The following is an 11,934-nucleotide window of genomic DNA, read 5'->3' as shown; positions in this document are numbered from 1 at the left end:
GGTGTGTGTCTGATTCGGGGATGGAGAGGGAAGAGGGGCAGTTGAATTAGATGGGTGCTGGTGTGTCTGATACTTGGTTTCTAATCCCCAGATCAGTAAGGCAACTAGTATGCCCATACCCACCCCCATTATAGTTTTCTTCCCACATCCCACCCCTTTCCAGGTGAAGCGCTGCCGACCTCGGTCGGCGGGGTTTGCATGAGGGTCCCCTAGACAGCGTCTAAGTTCCCGATGCATTTTCCAAATTAGTGCGAATTTCTCCCAGTGTTCTGGTTGGTACCGGTGCTGGGACACAATGTGTCAGGTGGTGCCAAGGGGCGCCTGATTTGCCCTTGACCTGGACCGAGTGTGAAGTAACCTCCTTCACCTCGTACGGCCCAGTCCACCTGGGGTCAGTCCACTTGCGCTTGAACCTTGACCCTGACCCAATCACCTACTTGTATCTGCTTTCCAGCTGCCGCTGCTTCAGGTACTGCTCGAGTCCTCTCGATCTGTTTGAAGAGAGCTTCAGTAAGAGAAGTTAGGGCACTCATATAGTCAGACATTTCAATCTGCTGTACATCCAGAGGTGGCATATGACCTCCATCTCTGGGTGGACCTGGCATCGGCCGGCCAGTCATGATCTCGTGTGGGGAGAGATGTGTTTCTCCCCCTTTTCCGGACCTCATGGCCATAAGGGCCAAGGGCCTCAACCCATGTTAATTTGGAGCCCGCGCAAACTTTGGCAATTTTGGCCTTAAGGGTCTGATTCGCTCGTTCCACCAGGCCCTGAGATTGCGGGTGATAGACTGACCCGAATCGGTGTGTGATTCCCAGAAATTGCTCTACCTGTGCGAGCATGGTGTTGCTAAAGTGTGATCCGTTATCAGAGCGGATGCATCTCGGCACTCCGTAACGGGGAATCAGTTCTGTCTGCAGCCACTTTACAACTGTCTGCGCGTCTTCTCTCTTGGTGGGAATTGCTTCCACCCATCTTGAAAATCTGTCTACCATTACCAAGATGTACCTCTTTCCCTGCACTCTGTTCTCTGGTCCCATATCTGTATAATCTATGCTGATGTCTTGGAAACAGGCAGAGGGCACGGGATAAGATCCCATCGGTGTCTTGAATGGTTTTCTTGGGTTGTATTTTCCACAAATTTGACATTCATCGCAGAAGAGGAAAGATATCGCTTCCATATGCGGATGCCACCATAGTTGTTTTAAATTGTCCAATGTCCGTTTCTTTCCCTCGTGTGTAGGTCCGTGGGCCCCTGGTAGGAGTGCTGCACACAGTTCTGCTGAGGCAACCACTCTGCCGTCGTGGGCTCTCCACAGACCTTCTTTGTCTTTTGAGGCTCCTTTCCGTGTCCATTCGGACCATTCATAAGGTCCTGCTTTCTTTTGATGATCTTTGATGTGTTCGATGGTAAGCTCAGGTGGGCCGGATGTTGGCTTCATAACCATTTGGCGAGGTGTGTAGCCTCCAGTTTTCTTGGCTGCTCTGTCTGCCGCGTCATTACCGGCGCTGATTCGTGATCTGATTGTGTCATGTCCTTTGCCTTTCATGATGGCCACCCCCTTTGGTAGTTGGATTGCTTCTACCAGCCTTCTCATAGCTGCTTCGTGTTTTATGGGGTGGTCATTTGAAGTGGTGAAGTTGCGTCTTCGCCATACAGGGCCATCGATGTGGGCCGCTCCATGGGCGTAAGCCGAATCTGTGAAGATATTTACAATTTTGTCCGTGCTCCACTTCAGAGCCTGAATCAGTGCTTCCACTTCCGCTAGTTGTGCTGAAGCGGGTTGTGGCAGAATCCCTGACTCCACTGTTTGGTGATAGCCATCACTCTTCTGTTCGACCACTGCATAGGATGCAATGTTCCCTTCTTCTCCTTTGTAGCAGCAACCATCCGTGTACAGCCAGGCCTCAGCTGTGAGGTGGGGAGTGTTTTGGAGATCCGGTCTCAATTTGTTTTCTTGTACTGCAACTTCCTCGCACACATGTGGTTGTCCATCCGTAAAGTTAGCCGACATATTTCTTGTGGCTGGCACAAAGGTGATGTGTGGCATGGTGCAAGTGTGTTGAATCTTTGTTTTCCTTGCAGCACTGAACGTGAATTCTTTACTCATCAGAAACGCTGCCACGCCATGGTGCGTGTGTACTTCCAGTGGATGGCCCATGACAATATGAGAAGTTTTTTCAATTGCTTTTGCCACTGCTGCAACATATCGTGCGCACGTGGATTGACCATTTTCCACAGCGTCCAGTTTTGATGAATGATACATCAGTACCTGTCTTTCACCCCCCTTTTTCTGGAAGAGTACAGCATTGAGTAGGCTGTCTCTTTCAGAAACATCAAGGTGGAACAGTAGGGAGTAGTCTGGGGACATGAGTGCAGCGGCATGTGCAAGTGCTTGCTTCAAGTGGGAGAAGGCTGCTTCAGCCTCTTTTGTCCATGTGAGGGTGGCAGTAAGATTTCTTGTGCCCACTTCCTTCAACATCTCTCTGAGAATGGTGGTGTTGTTGGTGTAGTCTGGGATATGGGCTAGTTGAGGGTGGGGGAGGAACCGGAGGAAGTGCTGGATACAGGCTAGTTGAGGGTGGGGGAGGAACCGGGGCCAGAGATGTTTGGCTCGTTTCCTGTGCAGCCTTTTCCAGACCTACCGGGGCTTGAGTGGTAGGGGTGACGTCCAGGGGGTTGATGTTGAGTGACAGACGGGACCAGGTTTTTTCTTTTCCGGTTGGCATGTCCACCTGCATCCGATCTGTCATGGCCATCCCTAGTGCCATCATTGCCACTTGCTGTTCCTCTTCTCTGTCTTTGCGGGCTTGCTTCAGTGGGTTAGCGAACCCCCATCGCTTGGTTTGATTTGTCATTTGATTTCTCTCTGCAGTCTGTGCTTGAGCCACTCGTTTTGTCAAATCGTTGGTGAAGAGCCGAAGGTTGTTGACTGATGGAGGTAGTGGACTGGCCGCCTTCCACCATCCCTCCTCTTGCCATCGTTTCATGCATTTATCCCAATGTGTCTTGTCTCTTTTCCATGCAGTCCTGCCTCCAGTCTCTGTTACTGTTTTTTCCAGTTTTGCACGCAGTACTTCTGAGTAGCCACCAGATGGAGCCACAGCTCCAGCCATGTCTTCTTGTGTTCTTCTTCTTCTTTTTTTTTTCAAATCAAGTTTTTTTTTTTTTTTTTTTTTTTAAATCAATTCCAATCTTCTTTTTTCAAATTTCAAATTTCAAATTTCAAATTTCAAATTTCAAATCTCAAATTTTTCAATATAAAATGTTTGGATGCAGTACTCCCGAATGTCCACCAGATGGAGCCAAAGCTCCTGTCGAATGTTCTTCTTGCAGTTCCTGAAGTACCCACAGAGGGAGCCAAAACTCCTGTCAAATGTTCTTCTTGCAGTTCCTGAAGTACCAACAGAGGGAGCCAAAGCTTCTCCCAAATTTTCTTCTGCAGTTCCTGTAGTGCTACCAGAGGGAGCCAAAGCTTCTCCCAAATTTTCTTGTGCAGTTCCTGTAGTGCCACCAGAGGGAGCCAAAGCTTCTCCCAAATTTTCTTGTGCCCTCTGACCTTGGCCTAGATCCTACACTCCCTGCACCTGGTTTCTTATCTGAAATTTTCACTCCCTTTTTTTTCCCCAGTGTCTCTCTGACTGAATGAATGCCTGCTCTGTCTTCGCTTCTAAATTTGTTGACGGTCCCTATGGAACACAATTTCCAATAAATCTGTAATCTTTGTAACTACACCAGTAAAACTGACACGTATATTAACCCTCAGCTTTCCTCTTCTATCCTCGTGTTCGTGTGCCTGTGTTGAATGCAAAGTTTGTGTCTCATGAGTGTGCTCTGCTCCACTGACCGTCAATCACTGGCAAACACACACGAGCCTCTGCACACGTCAACTCCAAATCTCAGCTGTGTCTCACACGCACCAAATTGAAACCATACACTGCCGTCACTGAAATACGCACAAATCACATATGGATTTGTTCTTATAGCGTTTTCACGAGCCCGGTCCCCGAAGGAAATGGATACCTCCCTGAGGCATTACTCAACATTCAATCGACCATACACTGCCGTGATTCCACAAATAATCGCACACAGACCTCGTCAGGGAAGATCTATTGACCTTATTGTTTACAGTGTACGCCTTGTGCCAATACGGTCCCGAAGGAAATGGCGAATTCTTGTGCATTCTCTGAATTCTGACCTGTGTCTCCCTGAGACATTACCCAGCACTCAATCGACCACACACAGCCGTGATCCCACAAATAATCGCACACAGACCTCGTCAGGAAAGGTCTATTGACCTTTTTGTTTACAGTGTACGCCTTGTGTGAACACGGTTCCGAAGAAAGTGGCGATATCTTGTGCTACAATTGAATCGATGTCTCCCTGAGCACATCTATGCTGCATGCAAAACCATACACTGCCACTTCTGCAATACTGGTACACAAACCATCAATTCAACCTCCTATTTAACCTCATCAATTTATTTTTCTCAATTAAAATTCTCTGGATGGATCTTCGTTTTACAGTGTACAACATGCATGAACGTGGTCCCTTTAGGAAATGGCGCTGTGCAGTCTCCAGACACACTACTTTCACATCAGCGTATTTCAACAACACTTTCTATATACTTGATCCAAATCTCAGCTTGCAACTTCGCATAAATCAACAGTGTGGCCCGGAATTCAGTCTTTCAGACCGTCATTGGTCAGCGAACCGAAGCTTTCGCCACGGCTGTGTAACCTCTGAACAGTCAATCAAAGCTTACGCGGTGAACACAATGGCAGCTTATACAATGTTAACAACCATCAATTTCTGTTAGATCCACTCACACACATGTACATGCTATAGTAAAAACCCCCACTGCTGTCATAACAATTCTGTCACAATGCTCGGCAATTTATCTTTAAAAATTTAGTCAAGGCAATTCATACTCACACTCCAGTACTTCCGATCAATTCAATTTAGGTTTTCCTATATACAATCTGCAGAATTCATTTAAATAGGCTCTGCTTTACCTTTTGATTCAGCACGCTGTTTGATCAGTTTCTCAGAGTTGAGCAGAATGGCCCTGTAGGCCTGAGGCCTCCTGCAGCCTCGAGGGGAAACGCCCTGATTTTTTCTTTCTGTCGACAGAAGAAAGTCTGTTACTCGATGAAAAAATAGTCTTGGATCGTTATAACCATTCTCTGCTACCATGTTAAGAATGAAGATCGAGTTAACAGACTGAGATCGAGGCGTTTAGCTCAATTCAAGCAATAACATTTATTTGTGACAGAAGTATTATGTCCAGCAGTTAAACGTGCACGGACCCTAGCAAAAGCAAAGAGTGCCAAAAGTGAAACCTAAAAGTGCTTATACAGAGTAAGCAGGCGTGTCCATCTGGTTCTCCTTGTGGAGCCATTGGTCAAAATCAAAGCAGAGGCGGATTTGTTTCTAGCATTCAAATGGCCTGATGGAGCTCTGGACAGCTTCATCCACACTGGCTCACGTCCGAAACCTGCCTTCTCTGGAACGTCAGTGTGTGTGAAATGTTGATCTACAGCATATTGTTAACACTTAAGGTGAAGAAAATGAAAGGAGTGCAGTTCTAAACTATTTCGAAGTCTCTGTGTGAATAGATAAAAAGAGCTCTTCTCCTACTCTAAGATGGCAGTTTCTGCCCTAATCTGGTGGTTTAAGCAAGCGTTACTTTCAGGGCCACTGTATCTGTTCCTATCGTACGAACGGGTGACGGAATGCCCCATTCGGCGTTTTTGACCTACTTACAGTGACCTCACAACTCCGCAATATAAGCTTTACAAGTATAGCGCATATTATTTAACAGTGAATGAATATATTTTATTTACACACTTCCGTCTTCACAACAACTAGGCAGACACCATCCAGAGTCACAAGTGGGCTCATATGTTGGTAGTGATGGCGAGATGAAGCCTCATGAGGCATCGCAACACTTCAGCCAATTGGTTCGAGAAAGGGTTCATTACTCGAAGCTTCATGTGCACACGATACCACCTACTGGCCAAGTGTATAATCACAGGCAGCTGTATCTGAACCACATAATGTGATGCATTGAATTTTTGTGTCTGTTATGGCTGTTGGGAATGACTGAATTACAAAAATTTATGACCAAATCATTTCTGTACATAAATTATGACATATGTGCATAATAAAATATTTTTTTAATGTATTCTGTGTGTGTACATTTTCCCAAAATGGTAGTATCATATGATATGGCAGGTTGTGTAATGATGTTATTATGTCACTTTAGGAAAATGGCATGGGCTTAAGCAGGCAGAGGACAGTGAAAGTGCTTGTGGAACTAGGAAGAGGGGACTGAATATGCTTGTGGAACTTGGACAGTGATGTACAGGACACGGGACATTTTATTCATTTTTATTCAGAAATAACAGTTTCTCAACAGTGTTTGGTTTTAAACGATTCCTTTTTTTGACACACTCCGGCCTTTGAAAACACCCTTTCACAGGGTACAGAAGATGCTGGCGTGCACAAAAACGCAAGAGCAAGTCTATATAAATTTGCATACAGGAATTTTTGCCTCTCCCAGTACTCCAGAGGCTTTTCCAGCCTGCTTATATTTGGCTCGGAAAGGTAGCGCTGGACCTCCACAGTGGCATCTGCTGTTACATTTTGAGTCTTCCGTGCCTCCATGACGCTGGTGTCTAAACGATGCCACAGTTTGCTACCTAAGAGGAAACCACAGATCATGTTACTAAGTGTTCTCATCGGAATAATCAATCTCAAAATGTAAAATAATAGATTACCTCCTGTGACATCATGAGAGGTGGAAGCCTGGGGGATTTCCTCTCTGCTTTGTTTTGACCGTATAATGGTGGCACACTCGGAGGTCAGTCGTTTTATTGCTTCGGTGGCTTTTGTTTGGCTGATAAATCCTATTACTTTAAATCGGGATCCAGTTTGGACACAAACGCCCTGAATCCAACATCATCCACAATACTGAAGGGCTGTGTGTCCTTCACTATCATGGAGACGAGGGCTTCATCCAGCTCTTGTTTTCTGGTGGCTGGTTAAAAGAGAATAAATACAGTGTCTGTTACCTGTCTATTTGCACAATAAACAAAAGTGAACAGGGAAAAATTGTGATGGTGCATTTGTAATATTGTAATGACTTACAATGGCGAGGTGAAGCTCCAGTTTCCTCCTTATTCTCTTGCAAGGCACGGTAATGCCTTAGCATGGATGAGGTGTTGTTATTGTACCCCAACTCCTTGGAGCACAATAAACACCTCACCTTTGAATAAAATAAGAAACTGTGAAAAATACAGTTCTTGATAAGCAAACCTAATGTGTCTGAAATAGAGTTAGATTTAGCTTACCTTATTAGGAGTTATCAAATCAAAGTGTTCCCACACAGTAAAGAAGTTACATTCTAATAGAATGCAGAGAAGCTACATTGTATAGAATGATTCTATTGAAGTTATTCCTTTTTTAAATGTTTTAGATGAGTCACTAATCACTTTAAAAGAGTGATTATAGCTGATTTAACTTACAGACATGAGATTGATCTTCTCATGTCACTCTCTTCATACAATGATATAAATTCATCCCCGTTTATTGTGAAAAGTTACTCCTCATTTTTCGTGCGTTTTTCCTGCAAAAGTCCAGTAACATGAGTCTGTTTTGGCTTGTTACATGTATACTGTCTTTTCAAAATAAACTTCCATCTTCGCAGGAAACAACTAAGGTTTAGGCGATGAAACTACTTAGTTAGGTTTAGGAAAAGATCGTGGTTTGCGTTAAAATATCTACGGAAGTGGCGTTGCTTAAGTACGGAAGTCACGTCACAAATAAATCAACATTGGCTTCTCGTTTCACACACGGCACAAACTGCGGCCTCCTGGAGGAAACAGTGTTATGTGGGAGTTCACAGGTAGGACCCAAACGCAAGACCACAGGAGACAGAAGTTACGATTAACAGGTTTTATTTCGAATGTGTGAAGGTGTGGTGCCCGTGGTCCGACACCAGAGTGGCAGAGCGACGGTGTGAGGCCTGTGGCTCGACACCGGAGGGCTGGCAGCTTGACGGCGAGAGTAGTCCGTGTCACACAAGGAGGGCAGAGCGGCGGAGTGTAATCCGTACACACAAGGAGGGCAGAGGACGCCACGGGGTTGACGCGGGTGAAAGACGGTACGACCTGACAACCCCAGACTGCAGGGCCAGAGCTTATGTAGTGACAGGAGACTCATTAGTGGGCCCTGAGTCTGGTGTGTCAGGCAGCAGGAGGTGATCGGCTGGAGTGTCCTCAGCTGTGCACACTCAAGGGTGCGGCCATGGGAGGCGTCTGGAAGCAGAGGACAAACAGAGAGCACATGGCACACAATAACAAATGGGGGAATGACAGAACACATGAGCAGAGGAGATCAGGGGAAACAGAGGTAACACCGAACAGGTCAGACAGGGATCCTGGATCCTGACAGTACCCCCCCCTTAAGGTACGGATTCCAGACGTACAACCAGACACAAAAAAGGGCGGCCGGAGGGGGTCCGGAGGAGGGATGGCCCCACAGCTAGAAGGCCGGCCAGGGTGGGCGGAGGGGGTCCGGAGGAGGGGTTACTGGTTCTGACCGGCCACGGGGCTGCAGAAGAGCCTCGGCCACAGGTGCTGCCCCGCGACGGCAGCGGGCACGGGAGGTCGCTGCTGCTCAGAGACGGCAGCGGGCACTGCGGCGGCAGGAACTGGAGCTGGCGCTGCGGCGGCAGGAACTGGAGCTGGCGCTGCGGCGGCAGGAACTGGAGCGGGCTGCGGCGCTGAGGCGGCAGGAACTGGAGCGTGCTGCGGCGCTGAGGCGGCAGGAACTGGAGCGGGCTGCGGCGCTGAGGCGGCAGGAACTGGAGCTGGCGCTGAGGCGGCAGGAACTGGAGCGGTCTGCAGCGTAGAGGTGGCAGCGGCAGGAACTGGAGCTGGCGTAGAGGCGGCAGCGGCCGGGACTGGGAGCGGCTCTGGCTCTGAGACGCGAGGTCCGGGGATAGCTGCGGCTCCGAGACTGGAGGTCGCTGCTGCTCCGGGACGGCAGCGGCGGGACCTGGAGGTCGCTGCTGCACTGAGACGGCAGCGGCCGGGACTGGAGGTCGCTGCGGTATGGAGAAGGCGGCGGCCGGGACTGGGGAAAGCTGTGCCGCAGAGGCGGTAGGAACCGGAGCTGGCTGCGGCGAAGAGGTGACAGGAACAGGAGCTGGCTGCAATGCCGTCCGAATACGGGGAGCCGGAGTCGGCCGGGCCACAGAGTGTTTCGCTACACTTGCTTGGCTCCGTCTCCGGCTGAGAAGGTGCGCGGCCATATAATCAGAGTCCCCCAGAGGGTCAAAAACTCTCATCAGATCCCTCGCAAACGCCACAAAAAACACAGTATTTGGCCGATCAAAACTTAATGTTCTCGCAGCCCACTCCAAAGCCCTTCCCCGCAGTAATCCAACCACGTAGGCGACCTTGGACCCGTCCGAGGCAAAAGTCTGAGGCCGACGGTCAAACACTTGTTGGCAAAGCAACAGGAAGCCCTGGCACTTCCCCAGTGTTCCATCATAGGGAATTGGAACCGGCACAGGGGATTCCCAGACCGGCGGAGCGAGGACTGGAGGGAATAGTGCAGGTGCTGGAACTGGTGGAGACCTGACTGTCCGGGCTAGTTCCTGCACGAAACAGCCAATCCGAGAAATTTCAGCAGTGACACTTCTCACCTCCTCCAGCAGACTGTTAGGGCCGTACAGTGTAGCTGCTCCTGTGGTTGCTGGGTCCATTATGGTCAGGTCGTTCTGTTATGTGGGAGTTCACTGGTAGGACCCAAACGCAAGACCACAGGAGACAGAAGTTACGATTAACAGGTTTTATTTCGAATGTGTGAAGGTGTGGAGCCCGTGGTCCGACACCAGAGGGCTGGCAGCTTGACGGCGAGAGTAGTCCGTGTCACACAAGGAGGGCAGAGCGGCGGCGTGTAATCCGTACACACATGGAGGGCAGAGGACGCCACGGGGTTGACGCGGGTGAAAGACGGTACGACCTGACAACCCCAGACTGCAGGGCCAGAGCTTATGTAGTGACAGGAGACTCATTAGTGGGCCCTGAGTCTGGTGTGTCAGGCAGCAGGAGGTGATCGGCTGGAGTGTCCTCAGCTGTGCACACTCAAGGGTGCGGCCATGGGAGGCATCTGGAGGCAGAGGACAAACAGAGAGCACATGGCACACAATAACAAATGGGGGAATGACAGAACACATGAGGAGAGGAGATCAGGGGAAACAGAGGTAACACCGAACAGGTCAGACAGGGATCCTGGATCCTGACACACAGTGTTAGTTTGACCCATCCACCTCTCCTCATCCCACCCGTCCTGAGTGGAATTCTATTCAGGTAGTCGCTCGCTAGCTGTAGCATGTAGCATCCTGGGCATCACTGGGAATCAAAACGCCGCGGCTTTGAGAGCACTTGTTTGCAATTGTGCATTAACGTGATTAACCAATGATTTAACTTGCTGCTAGGACCACTGATTCACCAAACCTGCTTGCTTGCAGTCTGTGTTCCACCACAGTCCCCGACGCTGCTCTCATGATTAATTTTGTTTCTGAAGATAGATTTGATTTTGTAGCGAGTAACGAAGGTTTCAGGGGAAATGTATCGGAGTAAAAGTATCAGTTTTCTTTGCAAAATGTAGTGAAGTAAAAGTAAAAGTCAACAGAAATATAAATCGTAAAGTAAAGTACAGATATCCAAAAAAACGACGTAAGTACAGTAACAAAGTATTTCTACTTCGTTACTATACACCACTGAGGAAGGGATATGAGTGACTCGCTATCTGGATATATGCAATGCTTGAATCTGAGCCTGTACATATTTCGTTGATATATCTATCTATTTAGTTGTGCTCAAGATCGTCAAGGCTTGTGTGATTTTAAAGAGGAACTACTCACTAAATTATTGTATTGTGCTGTGCACATAATCACATACATTTTCATTGGCGTATGATGTTAATCCAACAACACACACTGTGTGTTTTCTCCTTGAAATTAGCTTGTAGTTCAGCCAAATTTTCTCACCACTCCTCAATCATGACCAACTGTACAAGAGGTTGACCCCTGGCTAACTCGGTTTGTGCCTCTCACACTACAAACTCCCAAACTCCCAAACGACAGATCTACGGTTGTGGGCAGATTACCAGACAAGCGCTTCTAACTCTGGTGAGGGTGCCTATCAGATGCCCCCCTGGCCACCCCTCTTGCCCTGCCCCTGAATGCTAGTCATTCTACACACACGAGATACGGATACAACACATGTCAATTTGATCTATGATACGGCTATAAAACAAACTTGAATCTTGGGTTTGAATACACAGTATATTTCACTTCATAAACATCATAAAGAGACATTCAGTATATGTATGTCATGTCAGTGAGGATGAATGTTTTTGTAACTAGAAGGATGATAGGCCCTGTGATTGATCAGATGCTCAATTTCCAGCCCTGTTCTTCCTCTCTATTTTGTGAACAAGTGAAAATGTCAGGATTATGGTGCATGATAGTGCTAGATCTGGGACAGTAGTTATTGAGATTTTTTGAACTGGACCAAGGATAAGTCACTCGCTTCCCTCCCTCGACAGCTGCAGTGCCACTGCATGTCATGCTGCCTGAAAACACATGGTGATGAATACACAAATACGACCATCTGATGTTTCTGTTACTGCAGTGCAATAAGACACCAAATAAGCCTTTGTTTGTTTAAAGGTCAACATTGATTGGATAAATAAATAAACAAAACAGTTTGCTTCACTGAAACACTGTTGAAGGAAAGCTCTGCAGAGCACACCGCCATGGCTGGATGAAGGGGGTCCCATGGGGACAAATTTGCTGTTGAGCCCCCATTGACATAGCCTGAAACAGGGCCACACGAACAGGTAATATTTCAGGATC

The sequence above is a fragment of the Melanostigma gelatinosum genome, assembly GCF_949748355.1.
Source record: "Melanostigma gelatinosum genome assembly, chromosome: 18".
Lineage (NCBI taxonomy): Eukaryota > Metazoa > Chordata > Actinopteri > Perciformes > Zoarcidae > Melanostigma > Melanostigma gelatinosum.
The sequence above is the reverse complement of the archived record's forward strand: the minus strand, read 5'-3'. Positions refer to the sequence as shown.